The sequence below is a fragment of the Stigmatopora nigra genome, chromosome 18 (genome assembly GCF_051989575.1).
Source record: "Stigmatopora nigra isolate UIUO_SnigA chromosome 18, RoL_Snig_1.1, whole genome shotgun sequence".
In the NCBI taxonomy this organism is placed as follows: domain Eukaryota; kingdom Metazoa; phylum Chordata; class Actinopteri; order Syngnathiformes; family Syngnathidae; genus Stigmatopora; species Stigmatopora nigra.
Genome location: NC_135525.1, coordinates 11,119,669 through 11,137,056, shown reverse-complemented (window position 1 = coordinate 11,137,056; position 17,388 = coordinate 11,119,669). Strand labels below are relative to the sequence as shown.

At 37.9% G+C, this 17,388-nt stretch overlaps 1 long non-coding RNA gene across 1 annotated transcript in view; it reads right to left on the bottom strand.

The window, feature by feature from the left end:
• Nucleotides 1-3,223: 3,223 nt before the first annotated feature.
• Nucleotides 3,224-17,388, bottom strand: part of LOC144211796 (uncharacterized) — a 99,825-nt gene continuing 85,660 nt past the window's right edge. The window contains exons 3-4 of the long non-coding RNA XR_013329660.1: nucleotides 8,044-8,261; nucleotides 3,224-3,359 (exon numbers count right to left, since the gene is read on the bottom strand). This is a non-coding gene — a long non-coding RNA (uncharacterized LOC144211796). The remainder of the gene's footprint in view (nucleotides 3,360-8,043; nucleotides 8,262-17,388) is intronic.

The window sequence follows — 17,388 nt, the reverse complement described above, 5'->3', positions numbered from 1 at the left end:
TGGCGAGGAAATGCGACGCCGTTTCGGTCGCCTGGACAATTATTTTTGGGCTCCTTATTAAGTCTCCTAGATGGCGAAAATTAAGAGTAGGGGCTGGAACGTTTGGGGAGTAGAGAAGGTGCTAGCTTTCACCGTGGCGACGTGGCACGCAAATTGACGTGGCGGCCGCCGCCGCCGGTGACATTTACTGGTAAACAGTTCTAAGATTAGTCGCAGTTTGTTTGCTTTCAGGTGACTAATGCCGTCACTTTGGAAGCCGGCCGCCATTAGAGCTTGCCTTGCCATGTGTCACCTGCTCCGCAACGGCGAAGGGAAGGAACATGGAAATTAGAGAGGATGTAGGCAAGAGTGACACATAGAGTGCTACGGAAAACTAAAGGGGAAAAGATGAGGCGCTTCTTTCATAATCAGGGTTGAGTGATAGCTAAGGGCTTGGTAGAAAAATAGTAAAGAGTATGGACAGATCTAATGTTAGTGAAATAGATTCGATATTCTTCAAAAATCAATAAGAAAACGCTGAACTTGGGTGATAAAACAAGATAAATGTGTACTGGTAAAGAGTATATTTGGGTGGGTACTCGCAAAGGTACATTGGGTTCCAGATTTTAGTCTGTTCTGTATATAATACAAATACTTTTAACATTTATGTAGCATCGCTTATGAATAAGAATGGAAATTTTAAATGGAAAAGTACTATACAATTTTGACTGTGTGTAATAGTCAATGGAAGACAAATGTTAATCATTAAATGTATATTATGGACTATAAGTTGCATGTTATTATATAGTTTGGGCTAGCCTGCGACAAAATACTCAAGTCCAACATGTGTTGTATACATATTTTTTAAATATCTGACCATCAACAGCCTGTTATGTTATTTTTTAGACTAGTTATTAAAAATGATAACAGATATCCATTAAGCCTGTCACTGTCCATTTTACTATAGTTACTGTAACCCATGCTTATTCTTCATTTCTAATCTAATAAAAAAATGTGTATGTATGTGTATATTTTGTCCTCTACTACCCCAAAAATTATGGTCTTCGCAAGAGATACCAGTTGTAATGCTGATTTAACGCGTAAACAAATACACTTGGATATTAAGTAGGACTCCAATTGAAATTTAAGGTTCAAGTGCATTTTGAACAAAACAACATTAGTCAGTACCCCAACATAACAGCACCAAAATCACACAGATTGTGAGTCATCTTCCCAGAGGGGCCATGTCATTTCTCTCGGCCGACCACCAGCGAGGAATCCCGAAAAACAAACCTGCGAACCTGAAAAACAGTCGTCCAGCTCACAGTTTCTCTTCCCGCAACGCCCCATTTAGGTGACTGATAGTTGGGCAGACTTTGTTAAAACAGCCACCAATTATCGGACGCAGTTACGATAATTACCACAACTGTCTGAGCGTGTACGTTTGAGCGAGTCTACTCTTACACGGGACTAATTGCTTGTAAGGATGGCAGGATGATGAAGAATGATTGGGATCTGTCATTTTGACTTGATTCATTAGCAGGCTACTTAATGAAGGGCCTGCAAAACAACACCAAAACCAATTGGAACCATTTTTAAGCAAGTTTCGAAGCCAAAAATGCACTACCACTGTTTGATATTAAAAAAAAATACAAACACCTGAATTGGGACAATACTGTTAAATATGCAGATGCCACTTTAGTTTACAAAATATTTCAACACAAAGCTCCTCTTCCAATGCAAGATTTTCTACCCAAAAAATTCCCATACATCAACAAGGGCTGGCTCCATAGGTGACTGTGTTGTTCCCTTCAAAACGAGTGCTAAATTAGCCAAAACACATTCATACCTGGATCGCAATACCAATTAAAATACGTCAACACCTATCTCTTAACCTCTTGGCCAATCATATTCAAGCCTGGCTGTTAGACCAACAAAATTACGATCAAAACACTGTCTAAAACTGTGTTTGTCTTCAACCTAAAGATGGAAATTACCCCTGGAATCTTACATATTTACATACATGTGTTAAAAAACAAGAATATAAAAATCTAAAAAATATAGAAATAATTTTCACTCCAGAGTTTCCTCTCACAATACTACTGGTCTACTACTACTTTATGTTTTTAATCGCCTGTGTTTGCTAAGTAAGACTTCTTAAGTTTTCCTTCTAAAAGCCAAATGATTGCTGACAGATTTAAAAGGAACTTCACTCGTCTATTTCTGTAACAAATGGCTGCTTCGGGAGATTGCATAACATACTTCTGGAAATAAGTCCAGCTTTGAGGTTTTCGTATAGGAGAGCAAACTCAAATGTACTGTATTATTGTTACAGAATCTTAACTCTGCCCAAGGCTGTGCACGGATTATTTACACTGGATGGCCTCCTGAACAAGCACCCTAGAGTGCTTTTAGGAGAGGTACTTTAACTCATCTCCACTAGAGGGGGCAAAGATATGGAAATTTAGCACCCTCCTTGACATTGATGCAACATATATGCATTTTTTAAGAGAGAAAGGGCCATAAAAAATGTAAAATGCGTACCAATGGAAACATTTTTGAAATCTTTTCGGGTCACCCTGTACATTTAATAAAAGTACACTGCAAGGGAAGCATATATTACTCTATAATGACATTATAGGATGCTTAATTTTGACAAAAAATGCCATTGTCGGCCATCTTGTGTCCGAAAAACAATGGTAAAGTGTGTTAAGGATTTTAAATAGTCACTTAATTATCAATCCATCTATTTATCGAGCAATTGTAATAAAAGTAAAGAAAAAATAAGTATTTTCTAGCACGAGTTGGCCAGGTTCTAGAAGGGGGCGTGGCAAAATAAAATCATCACGCTATTAAATTGATGGAAAGTGTCAGGATCGCTCAATTAGCGACGGCATATTTGCAGAAAATATTCGAGTCAACATAAGCAAATAGTGGAGGTAGAGATGACATCATCGCTGGTGTCAATCAACCGCTAAATTACCGTGTTTGCAGAGACTGACATTTAATAATAAAAAATAAAAGTTATTGCGCAAGTAGGGTGACATCATTTTTTTAAGTTGGATGTGCTTTGCTAGGTTCTAGTGGAAAAAAAACAAGTGGGTTTGTCTACTTTGCCCTAAATTCCCGAGTCCAATAACCTGATTTACATTTGCGTCAGAAGCTGTACTTTGTCATCAAAAACAAAAACATGGCGCAAGTGTAGCTTGTCGTAAAAAAAAAATTGAAAGTTTTCTTACCTTTACGCAGACATGTCTTGGAGTTCAAATTCGTATTTTTTTTCCATATTTGTGCAAATTTGAGTGCCAAAATTTTCATTCAAAAAGTCGCAATTTGGCATTTTCGTATTCAACGTGTGGTCTGAATATAAGACGACGCCCCTGTTTGAAAAGACTCATGTTAGAAAAAAAGTACTTTTTGAACACCAATACAACTTTCATATTGAGAATAATAACAATAACCTGAAAGAAATGATAATTTATTCATGTTATTTTGCCTAAATCATGCAAAAAGTGTCACATCTTAATATCTGAACATTAAAATATGGAAATTAAAGTACAATCAAATGAAGTACAATCATAAAATGCAAATTAACCAATCTATATTGTTAACACCGCAAAATTGATAAAACTGCATTAACCATTAAAGTGTTTAGCATTCGCTTTAAATATGCTTAGCGCCATCTAGTGTTACAAATAGGTATACCTTGTGAAAATAGGTATAATATTTAGACTCCAGGTTTAAGACAACCAAAATGTCCAGTTTAATTTCAATGCAAAAAAACATTGTCTTATACTCGGGCTAATTTGTGATATTTGATTAGTATTTTTGTCTATTTTAGTGGGATTAATCAAAGAATGTTTGTACGTTTAGTCCATATGTGTGAGGGCGAACACCTCTCTGATGTACAAATGGAAGCGTTTACATTTTATCGCCCGCTTACTTTTGACGGCGCGGTAATTTCAGTGGCCTAAGAAAATAACTGACCAATTGCAGATAATTGCTAGAGATGGCTGCCATGTCGGCGGAGGGGTTAAAGGTCATAGCTGACTGGCTGTTTGCCAGCTGTGGATGGGTCACCCCAGATTAGCCTTGAAGGATGGTCATCTTTAATAATTTTTGGGGGAGTTTGAGATATACACACATTTGGCTAATCTAATAAAATATATATATTAGTGTACCTAGAAGTATATTTAAATAAAACTCAAGGGAGAATTTAAAGCAGGAGTTTGCAAAGTAAGGTTTGAGGGCAAATTTAGGACCATGGAATGTTTGTTTTGGGCTGTAGCAAATTATGAAAATTATTTTTATGTCAAAATGTGGCAAAATTGTGAATTAAAAGTAGAAGGTGAAGTAAAATTTCAGTATTTTTAATATTATATGTGAAAAATAATCTAGGGTGATCATTTAAATTATCTTGGTTGTATTTGTAATGTTTTTTTAATGTTTTTAGAAAAATCCCCCAAAAAATAATTGTTTTTACTCTAAATTTTGCGCGCAAAAGACAGAATTAGTAAAGCTATTCATATCCAATTTTTTTGTATTGGTTTCTCATTTTTTTTTGCCCCAATTTCTGCCTCTGATTTAATATTACATCCCATCATATTACATGACAGGGCGATGGAAACAACATCATTTGAGTTGATGTGACCTAATTTCTATAGGAACATTTTCTAAAAATGTTTTGACTCATCCAGATTGTTTTTCCTGTTAAAAATAGAAAAACCCACAAAACGCCTAAAAGCACACCTTGAACACAAATATTTATTTGCCGACATGCAAACAAGCATCACTTTTGGATTTATTATATTTAGATGATCACGTTATATTGACTCAACCTTGGTTCAATCCACATTAAAAACCATGACAATCTAATTAGTAATGTTTACCCGAGTAATAATCGTGACATGGTGACGTAACCCATTTTTTTCTGCCTGACGACCTTCGTTTATATTTTTATTGGACGAAGCAATCACACCGAGAAATTGAGCATTTTTTTCAGCATTTTGAGGGTATTTTAACACGTTTTGCTATAAATCTGGAAAATATGTTCTGTTATTGTATCAAAATGTACGTTTCCATCCATTGGGATTGACATTTTTGAGCTTTGGTTATAAAATGAGACATTGTGATTACGATTCCTACAACGGGAAGATCAGTGGGATGGCGAAACATCAAGAAATGGCGCAAAAACAACGTTATTTCTACCCAACGGCGTTGTGGCAATGTCAATCAGCTCCAACCGCCGGTTATAATCGGCGCTTTGATTTTCCTTTGGCGACACGACAAACCGCAACGTGGTCGCATCTTCTGCGGCCGAGTGACAGCTAAATACCACAGCGGTGCGTCCCAGTTAGTCTCCTTCTGATTGGCCGGCTTAGTGTGTGGTAAAAAGTGCTTAATTACGAATCATGTCTGGTTGTTAGGCCCGGCTGGGTCTACTTGTTGGCGGCGTGGTTGTTAGAGACAACAAATAAACACGGGACAACCGTCTCTGATTGTAAGTCGCTTAGAAATAGAAACGACTGTGAGACAAACGTACGTCAAAGCAATTTGGACAAACGAATTACAAAAAGCAGGGGTGTTGAAGTTGGTTTGATTGGCGGGCTATGTTTGTGCCAAATACATCTAATTTGGACTGGACTGGTCTATTTTGTTGCCTAGAAAGTTAACTTATTTGCCAAAATAGACATCAATAGGACTGAGTTATGAGATATATTTTTCTACTTCTACTTTAAGGTGCTTGAAGGTTAATTATGGATAATTTCTTGGTGATTATGAAGGACTTGTTTGTTTGTTTGTTGGTCCCTGTTGAATTTTTGGGGTTTCCAGGTGATGTTATGTTAGTTTGAGGGCATTTTTTTAGCTTCCTTGGAAGTTATTGGCTGCCATTTTGATGTCAGTTGGCCAATGAATAAATGTGTTTGCAGATAAAAAATTAGGCAACTCACTGACATCTGATCTTGGGGAGAATTTGTCGAAAAAACGAGTATATCATTGTTTAAAAACAATGGGTGTCCTACAGGCTGTAGTTTGGCCATCCCTATCCTTAAAAAATATCTTATGGAAACAAAATTCAGATTGTTAAATAGCCACTAGCTTTTTGTGACCTTGTCACAGTTTTATTTTCTTAAGGACTGGCACGAATTTAGCATTAATGCTTCAATAGTCATGTCCAGAGTAAGAAAAGGTCAATCTGAGCTCTTGATTTGAACATAAACAGTTCAAAACCCACGAATGGGCGGTTTTCCCGACCCCGACTATTGTCCACCGTAGATACACGATGGCGGCGACTTAGTCTGGGCGTTTAGTCACGGCCTGACTCACCTTACTAACAGGGAAAGCATGAGCAGGCGGCCCGAACGACGCGGCGCTACTGTCAGGTGGAGCGGCGGCAGGCAGTGCTCGCAAAGTCATGCTTTCTGACATGTAATCCAAAGTCTTAATTGCTCTGAATGTTTAGCTATGTGTGTTGGCGTCTGGGAAAGTTTAATTCAATGTATCTGTTGCATTATGCCCTGACACGGCCTTATTAGTCCGGCGGATGAGTTATGAGTCATATCTGCTGCAGACGAAAAACATGCCTAGCATGGAAAGAACAATAATCTCAGAGGAAGCAGTTTGATGACATGTTATTGCGAACCGTGCCACAGTTAAATGGCACCAGCTCTGGAGAAAAGATGCTCATGTTTTGCTGATCCATGTTAGCCTCAATACTCGACTTCTGTTAATCGTCAATGTATGTTTCCAATGAATTTTGCGGTTGTAGCGTACAGGCTTTTTTTCTATAGATCGGAGTATATAAACTTTGGGATATTTCCATTGGTTGTTATGTAAGGATTTGTACTTGGTTTATTTTCATAATACTGTTAAAAATAATTATTTTGACAAATGTTGGGGGAAGATTTCTGAAGTTGGAGGATTTTAATGGAATTTTTAAGGTTTTGGGGGAAAACTTATTTAAGGTTAGTAATAAGTAGTATATACATATATATGTATTTTTTCTGCAGTTTTCCAAGTCGAAGAAGCTAAAGAATACATATTTAAGAGCAAAAAAGGCGCACTGGAGTATAGGTCGCATTGGAGTATAAATTGCACTGGAGTATAAGTTGCACTGGAGTATAAGTCGCACTGGAGTATAAGTCGCACTGGAGTATAAGTCGCACTGGAGTATAAGTCGCATTTATGAGAAGGCAATCTATTCAATAGTCAGAAAGAGAACTGTTGTCTGTTGACATTACTTTTTACTATTTAGAAAACCATGGCGTACAAAAATTCTAATAAAAATCCCTAGTATTGATCAAATACTTCCCTTTTTAGATTGCCATATTTTACCGGCGATAGCAAAGCGAGCGCCAACGGCGGTGGGCGAAATGACTTTCCCAGAAGGCAGACATGAAGAACAGCTGCTTTAAGCATTGAGCTTTGTTGATGCTCGCGGCTCTGCTTTGCAACGTCGGCCCTCCAATGGAGAACAACCCCCCCACTGCCTCAGCCCACCCTTCTACTGCACCAACATGCTTAAGTTTACATCCAATCAAACTGTCCGTTGTACTTTGGCTCTCGGCTTACACTTGGCTAAAACCAAGTTTTAGTTCCTGAATTAAAACCAACGATCAGAAAACAAACAAAAATTAACAATTTCTGACCATTCTAATTGCAGCAAGTAGTACTTTTAGATTCATTAAATTCTGATTGTTTTCTTATTATTAGAACCTTACAATCCCAGATTTCTACATAATTTATTTTCAGGTTTATAGACGCCTTAAGAAAGCTAATCCATGATATATTAACTTTAAATTACAATACTGTCAAAGTACAGACAGGTAACAAGTGTAATAGTCATAAAAACGGCATTTACCTTCATATTATATTACTGTTTAACATCGAATGTCAGAAAATAAATCATATGGACTATCGCAGCCACACACCTCGAAATGAAACCGAAACCAAAGACCCAAATTTCGGTAACTGAACTAAAAACTGTACTGCTTGCTCACTGTTTTTGTATTTAAGTGTTGGCGAACATTAGCCATTTACAGAGTGGTGATTTACACAACTTACCTTTATGACAGACGGTAAATTCTATCTGTATTTTTATTTTTGGGCCGAACCATCGGTTCCAAGTCATTTGATCGCATGGCTCAAATTCATTCCTTCAAGTCAGTCGGAGCGGCGCTAAATTTTTCTTTCACTAGGCTCGCTCATCCATCTTTGAACACTTTCTCCAGCCATTAATCCTTCTCCAAAGTGTTGAGGAGGCTCGGCAACTGCTGAGAGACCTTGAAGAAAAGACCAGAAGAGAAGAAAGATCAGTATATCTGGCTGTCGGCGGTAATAAACGCTGTTAAGTGCAGTCTGGGGAAGGACAAAAAAACGGCAATTTAAGCAAAAAGCTCGATTTGTCAAATTGACAAAGGACACAAAAGATGGGAATTAAATGTAATGACGCAAGTATGTCTTTAAATATCTTAGTAGGATACACATCAGGGCTTCCACACTTCAACCTGCTGTCCTATAGAAGGCGCTACCGAGCCATAACAGCCAAGACAAACAGACTCAAAGACAGTTTCTTCACAAGAGATCAACTCAACTCGAGTTCTGAATCCAGGACCTAATCAAGACTTATTAATACTACTTATTTATTGTATTGATCATTCATTTATCGATTACTATGTATTGATTATTTATTTATCATGACTATGTATTGATTATGTAACCATGGACTTCATTCTGGACTTCAGGTGGAACATCTACTAATCATATTTGGATTACATATTTATTTACTTTTTACATATTATTTATTTGCCTGTTTGTTGTTTTTATTTGCACAATATTTAGTGAAAACATTACATTTAATTATACTTATACAATGACAAAAAAAAACATTAAATTTAATCGATAATGTTATTGTAGAACCATTAGCTCCAAAGAAATAATGTATTTTTTGCATGGATATTCTCCATTAAACAAACTAGAAACTTAATACAGCTTAAAAAACATGCTGTTTTATACATGAATCGATATACAGCTTGTTGCTATGCAGGTAAACATTTCCCTAACATATCATTATTACTAAACGGTAAGAGAATATGGGATAATAATAAAAAAAAGAGATATTAAGCTTAAAAGGTCTTTTGGGATTGGCGAGATAGTTGTGCCAAACATGGACTTTGGAGTTTCTGGAAAAGAACACCAGAGGGATTGGATCATTTGCACTTGTAATAGCGTTGTCAAGAACAATATGCATATTTTTCTTTGCTGCAAAACAGACTTTTAAGTACGTTTCAAGTAAGCCGTCACGGTCTATTAACAAGCCCACGCTGTCCGTGTCTAGTGGTTTTTTGGCAAACATTGCTGGGATTCTCTTCCCTGTTGATCAAATCCAAGTTAGAAAAGGCAGAATCGGGTCAAATCTTTGGGAAATATTGACAAGCTCTCATATTGCATTATATTTTGTCAGTGAAAATGATTTTGACAGACTTTACTTCCCCGTTAGGGTCGATTTTTTATGCTAGTAGGCTATCTAGATCGTATTTAGCAAACATGGGTATACATACATCCGTTTCAAGGCAGTCCAGATTCCTCAAAATAACTAATCAACTAACTTTACAATAATACACAATCCTCTTGTTTTTGGATATCGAGCTAGCTAGTGCATAGTCAGCGTTCTCCACCATAGGCAGCGTTCAGTTTCAGCACCCCTAACAGGCGTGTCAGTCCGAGTTCTGGTTGGATAGACCATGTTTGACAGTAAAAAAGCTGTTTGAATTCAAAATATTTGCCCAATTATTCAAAGACTGACAGGCTCATATTCCCTTAGATTTGATTTCGCGCAACTCGATAGGTCCATCGCTCTTACGCTTTTGGAGGCCGGATCCGTTTCAAAAATTGTTATCAAGGATTGTCCCAAAAAAAAAAAACACATATGCCTTCACTTGCTATAGCGGGCTTTTGGCACCAGGACTTATTTGCACAGTTTCTTGGTCCGCTCTGGCAGACTTATAGAGTTAGTCGCACGATTACATTCAGGTCTGCGAGAATGCCAACCAAAATGTTGTAGTCATGAATTGGTGTGTGCTGATTTGGCAGTTGTAGCGTCGAACAACTCCCGTCATTTTCAGGGCATCCACCCAAGGACCTGTCAGGGTATTACGGCTAAAACGTATTGGACAAGATGGAAAAGAAAGCAATTTATTCCCCGTGAGTCGTCAAATGGAAGGTCCACACCAGCTGATGGATGAACCTGCCATATCTCTTGTCCTTGTTGGTCTATACTTGGTCGTCATGTAAGGGAGAAGAATTACCGTATTTTCTGGCATATTAGCCATACTCTAAAAATAACCTTGATTAAAATGGCTGAATTTTACAATTTCTCTCGTATAAGGCGCTTTCACCACCATATTCTTGATTAAACAATGTCCTGAACCACCTCCAAACTAAAAATGGGCCCATAGTTTTCTAGTCTAGACCAAAAAATACAAACTACGCACTTTTCTGGTGCTACTATTCCCTTAAATTTTCATCTGAGGGTCCCGCTACACCCATAAAGCAAGTTCAACATCTAAAAAGACACACCCACATACCCCTACACCCCAACAATGATTGAACAATACCCTAGGACTCTTGTAAGAATTGCTATTTAAAAAAAAACAACCACCCCAAAACCTAAAGTAGTTCATATCATTCTGCTCCAGACCAAAGTACGCAAACTTCATACATTTCTGGTTGAACTACACCCTTAAATTTTCATCTTGTGCAAATTCAACATTTAAAAAACACCCAAAAATCCCAACAAAAGACACTTTGAAATATGGGTCAGGAAAACCCAGTTGAATCCAACAGCATTTTCTCACCATGTTTGCAAAAGATAGGTCATCGACGCACACATTTGACCGCAAGTTCTCAACAAGGTCAAATTGCCCGTGCCACCGACACATTAAGGTTTTTCCGTGGACGCCCCGGGCCCGTGTCTACCCGGAGATTTGTGTACACACTGTCCACCGCCAGTATTTATCCAGCACTGAGATTCAATGAAGGACACCTACACTGGTCCGCTGTTCTACCTTTTGATTAAACACGGGGGGGAAATGTTTGCCCGGACACGGCAAATATTTGTTCATTGGGCTTTACCCACCGCTAAGCTCTTAAAATATGTAGTGATTGATACGAGAGCACAGGAGGTCTCGGACTTTTTCATATATGTGTCAGGGCGCCTCAAATAGAAGCCTATTAAAACGGATTTGCCATTAGGTTTGGTATGAAGTGAATCATGCCATTTAGAGACAGGCAAGTAGTGTGGGCGGAAAAATTCGGGTTATGCCGGAGGATGGTTTGGGGGGGAATTGGACTCGGTTGGGGGATCGGGGAAATAACGAAAAAGTGTTGAAATGGCTTTCAACTTGGATTTTTTAAATAAAAATATGATGACATATGTGGTTGTTAAGCAGAAAATTAAAAAGCTACAGTAGGGATGTCATTGCAAAAGTCTTGGAACTAATTATTTATGTAAGTAGAGGTAAGACTGAATGAATATAATGTGAACTGTCTAAAACTTGTTGATTTGGATAGATTTTGTATGCAATTTTCAAACTTATATATTGTAGATTTAAAAGTGAGTATGACAATTTTATTGAATTTAGTGATTTGGAGTGCAACTAATAGTTTGGTAAACTTGTTAGCATGTTCTTTATGCTAGAATTATCTGAATGATTTTTAATATGTTACATCATAACATTAACATTACCACACATCAGTCATGTAATATTAGTATACAATTGTTCTCTATTTTATCTTAATTTAAAATTGCCTATCAAGATAACATGTATGTTTTTGGTTGGATTTTATTAACTAAATTTCCCCCCAAAAATGCGACTTGTACTCCAGCGCGACTTATACTCCAGTGCGACTTATACTTCAGTGCGACTTATACACCAGTACAACTTACATTTTTCCTTCTTAATTATGCATTTTCTGGCTCGTGCGACTTATACTCAGCTACAACTTATATCCCAAAAATACAGTACCTCACATTTCATAAGATTACCTCCAAATCAATCAAAAACAGTCACAAATAATCCCTTTTTTAAGACATCCAAGAAAGATATAACGAATACACACAAGCCTACACAGTACGAAAAACGGCTTCTCTAAGCTTTATTCATAAGATGAAAAGCGATATCATCTGAGGTGAGCTTTTTTTCGGTTTTTTCTCTCCCCCTTCTAAACAGGCATTTCCCTCCACCATTGTTATTGTTTCTATATTTAGCGTCAGAGGGTGAGGACACACGTGCCACTCATAGAGGGACATATAGGGCCTCTGTTTGGGTGAGTGGCCGTCACAACAGGCCACTGTGCTGCCGCTCACAGTGGATTCTGTGTGCCGCCCGCATTAGCATACAGGACAGCGGGTCGCCACCAAGCACGCCGGAGTACGCCGGAGCGTGCAACTCCATCCCCGCCGTTGCCGATGCCAACTCATGAGATCCCAGTTTGTTTTAGACCTCAGATTGTGTAGCGGACAATTTCGAAAACTTTTGGCTGCACAAAGCTGAGCTGTTCTCCACTCTGGTGAATTTTAACACGAGTATATCGTGTGTCGGGATGAAGTTTTGCCGTTAAATTTGGGGTTTATAAGTCATATTTTAAAGGGGAACTGAATTTTGGACGAACTGGGAATGATTGGATAGATTATGGGAGTGGTGGCCCTTAAAAAATGCTTTTTGATTGAATTTTTTTAATCATTATATTATGAGTTAATATAAAAGTGAGTATATTGAGAGCCGGAATGAAGTTTTGTCTTTAAACTTGGGGTTTCCAATTCATTTTTTCAAGGGGAACAAAATTTTGGGTGAACTGGAAATGATAGAAATGATTATGTGATAGTACTTAACCATAAAAATGTTCTTTATTTGAATTTTTAAACCATTAAGCCACCAGTTAACATAAAAATGTGTTATAATAATATACTATTCATACTATAAAGCTGTCCTCACATACATAAAAATGCTAAAACTATTAAAAACTGGAAAAATGACAACAAACCCAAAAATAAAGACATCTTACAATAGTACATTGTATAAAATCCAACTATATACTGTACTTAAATAAAATATATACTTATTTCTACTGTTTGAGTAGAGATTTCACATTTTTTAATTGTACCAGCACTATTTTATTCGCTTTTACTTCTTAATAACACTCTTTATAATATATAAAACCAAGCAAGTACAGCGCATTTGAATTTAAACGTCCAACCGCAGCAAAATAATTTTGAAAGCATTCATTCAGTCCAGATATAACGACCGCAAGAAACACCTCAATTAATATTACGCGGGTAAAATAACATTTGATGATGGTTCCAGACAACCCTGCTAATGATGACATTATTAATACGTTATATTCCGCGCAAGGTGGGGCATTTTATTCAGTTGGAACGCCGTCGGGTACTAAAATATTACAACCCAATTTTCGTCTTACAACGATTTTCCAGCCATGTCTTCAGACTCCAAACTTCATTCTGAAAATGTCCTGTTATTGTCCACGTCTGCGAAAATTACGGATTGTGGAACCCGAGCCATGAAAATGAACCCAAATAGAAAATGGCCGATGCGGGTTAGGAAGGAAAAGTGGGTGAAAAAAGAGAGAAGGAAAACAAGAGGGAAGTAAAAAAGGCCCAGAAAAAAAATGGCTAGCAGACATTGCTTTTTTTTATATAAATAGTAAGAAACACGTGCTTAAGTGTGTATTTTGGAAGTGAGAAATAGATTGTTTTTGGATCAAGACTTGGTTATTTGAACAAGTTTAGCGCTTTATAGGACATGGAATTTAGATACTTTGCATTTTAGATGCAAATTACGGCATGTGTTTTCCACTTGGAGTTCAAAACTTGTCAATTAATTGAAAGAAACAATTAATGATGGCAGATTTGTCGATGCGAGAGGATGGAAATTGATGGCTAAACTCATGGCGTTGACGTCTGGCTCCCTCGGGCGTCTTTTAGGTACCCGGGCGAGGGGAAAAAGTGCGTTGCTTTTTCACCCGTCACTCCAAGTAGGGCTATGACATCACAGGTGAGAACATGACTATGCGTTCGTCACCACCTTTTATTTTGAAGGGGAAAATCTTAAGAAAAATCATCGTATGTGCTATTTCTGAGATACTTTCTAATATGTTTTATACTTTATAATCAATTACTGGATTTTGCATTCCTATTGGCTACAGTGTCTAGTTTTCACCAAGTCTACGTTAAATTAAATCCCACCAATTATGGGATGCTCATTGTAGGCTCTTTTGCTAAAATTAAAGAATAAAATTATGAATATTTCTTTCTACTTTACAAGCTTTTAACGTTGCAAATGCTGAAAGGTCAAAATACGTTTCAACTAATTCCAGTTGGACCAGCCCACTTGGCCGCTAGCTAGCTACTTTTCTCCCAGCATGTCGCCTCGGGGAGCAACAACCGTGCGTTCAAAACCGTCCACGGCAATTTTGCGCCTCTGGCGCAGCTATCCAAACAACGGCAGTGGATTTAGTTCAAGTTCACAAGATGACCTCAGCTCTCAGCGTCCAAATCAAGCTCGGCGATATCAGAACCGGAACAGAATCAAAGAAGAACAAGACGCTGAAAAGCCGCGGGGGTGCCGAATGCTTTCAACGTGCCAGAAAACGTTTTGGCAATGAACAAGTCATATGTTGGTCATTTCAGCTTTTTAAAGTTGTGAAATTTTCTTCATAGAAATTCCAGTTAGGGTCAGAATTAGGGTGTGTTGACCAACTGGAATTTAGAAATAAAGTATGTAAAAAAAACGAGAAAATAAAGTTATAAACAAATAACGTATGAATATTTAGTTTGCATGGATCAACACACGGATATAATCGACTCACAATGGAACAAATATTGCAAAAAAATAACAATCATTGCATGAAACTTGGCTCATTTTGTGAGAAAACGTTTTGCAATGTTGACATTGTGGAAAATTGAGCAATATTGCCTTTGTGAAGTTCTCATCTATACTTATGCAGGTGCGCACTTAATGTTGTGTGTCATTTTCAAATGTTGATCCACATGTCAAATCTCATATCATCGCGTGTTCTTTCCTCAACAAAAACCCAAAGAACTTTTTTGTTTGAATCCAACACAAAGATTTCAACGGAGCGGAACTTAACGATTCCATACGGGGTTCGTTTCATGTTCTTTGGCCACCGACTTGTAGTTTAATATGCTGATTTTTCCCGGACAATTAGGGTCTCGGGGATCTGAGTGTGGGAGGAGCCAACGTAGCCCGCATTGCCCTCGGCTTCATCAATCACGGCGTGACACTGAATGGCAGGATAATATTGTTGCTGGTACATGATTGGGACGTTCCCCCCCTTCAGCTATATGACAGCGTTTGTATTTGTGTATGATCACAAATGTCTGCTCGGGCGGACTATTATTATTATTATTATTATTATCATTATTTTATTCTCCTGAGTTTACCGAGTATCCAGTTCATATTGCCTCTACCTACAAAAGCCTCGACTTACAAATGCCTCTACTTACAAATGTCCCTACTCCAAACGATCCTACTTACAAATGTTCCTACTTACAAATGTCTCTACTTACAAATGGTCCTACTTACAAATGCCTAATTACAAATGAGTCTACTTACAAATGTCTCTACTAAAAATACTTCAACGTACAAATATATCCACTTACAAATGTCTCTACTTACAAATGTTCCTACTAAAAATATATCAACATACAAATGCCTCTACTTACAAACATATCCACTTACAAATGTCTCTACTTACAAATGCCTCTACTTACAAATATCTCTACTTAGGCATGATTTAGGTTACGAAAAGCTCCAATGGGATAATTTTGCTCCAAAATACGAAATAAATTCAACTGACGGAATGCAAAAGTCTACTTTAATTTTCATTTTTCATTTTGAACTCCCTTAAAGTTACCTACACCCTTTAACATCATGTTTGGTATTCTTATTAATGTCTTAAATAATATTAAAAATCTTTTTGGCATGTTTCTCACATCTTTCACCCTAAACGAGTACATATGAATCATTTTTAAAGGGTTTTACTTGCTTGTTTTCTGACAAACGGGCAACCAAATAGAGACCTAACGAAAAATCCTAGTTACGAAAGCACTTCTATCCTAAAAAAAACTCGCAAGTCGAGGAACCACCCGGAACCGGGAGGCTGTACACTTTACATACTTTCTCCCGCACACTACACACACACTACACACCCTCACACAGTAGGAGCACTTTAAGTCGTTGGCGCCGGGGTCTTCCTGTAGTGTCGGAGCGGCGCAGCATAGCGCTGGACAGACTCTTCCCGTTAAGGGCCTTGCGGTTACGCGGGGACCATGTGCCCATTCACCACTGTTTGTTTTCGATGTCATTATAAGTCCGGCACTCCTCCACTTGACCAGCGCCATCGAAATAGTGGCCTTTGTCAGCCCGAGCCGTACCAAAACATTTGGCTAGATACACTTAGAGGAGAGGTGTATGTCCAAATTACACAGGGACACACTTTGGATGGACGCTCCTGCAATGGACATGCGTGCACACAGCTTTCCATTCAGCCTTAATGTTTCTTTACCTAACATTTGAAGTTCCTCAAATAGGAATGTTAGTGAATCAAAACACTCTCGGCCAGGCACGGCTCGAAAACGGGGGGATCCGGCAAAACGCATCACCCGGGTTATTATGCTTGGGCGCCCAAGTCATTCGAACTGATTTGATTAGAATGTGGACAGGGGATATTTTGTCTATGTTTTTTTTTGAAGGCAGTGGAATCGGAGTTGTTTCTTTTCCGTTAAGCGCGGTGAAGGATATGAGGTGGTAGTAGACGTGGGTCATTACGCTAATTCTGTCAACGGGGAACGAACGCAAGGTGGAAAGAGGACGTGATGTCCTATAAGAGTCCAAAAAAATAGAAGGTAGCATTGCTAACCTTTGTGGTCAAGATGGAGCAACGTGAGTGCACTGCAGGGTGAAATGGAAAGAAAACAAGTTAAAACGCTACTAGAGCAGGTACAATATTTTTTGGGAAAAGTATGGGATGGGGCTATGATCTGGGTTCTTCCTGTTTTGGGCCTTTTTTGTCAAGGATGTTGCCAAATAAGACCCAAAACTACTTATTAATGAGTTGAGATATTTTTAAAGGATGTGGATGGTTTTCTGTAGTTTTTTGGCAAGTACTTGAGCACAATGAGTAATTATTAGAAACCTAATATAGTTTTTAAGTACAAAAAAATTGTAGTTCTTCAGGACAATATCATAGCCCTTTAAAATATCTTTCTCCAGATTCCAATCCTCTAAAAATGACCAATTTCTGACAAGACAAACAAAACTACAATATCCTTACATATCTTAAAACATTTTATGCTATCGCTTTAAAATT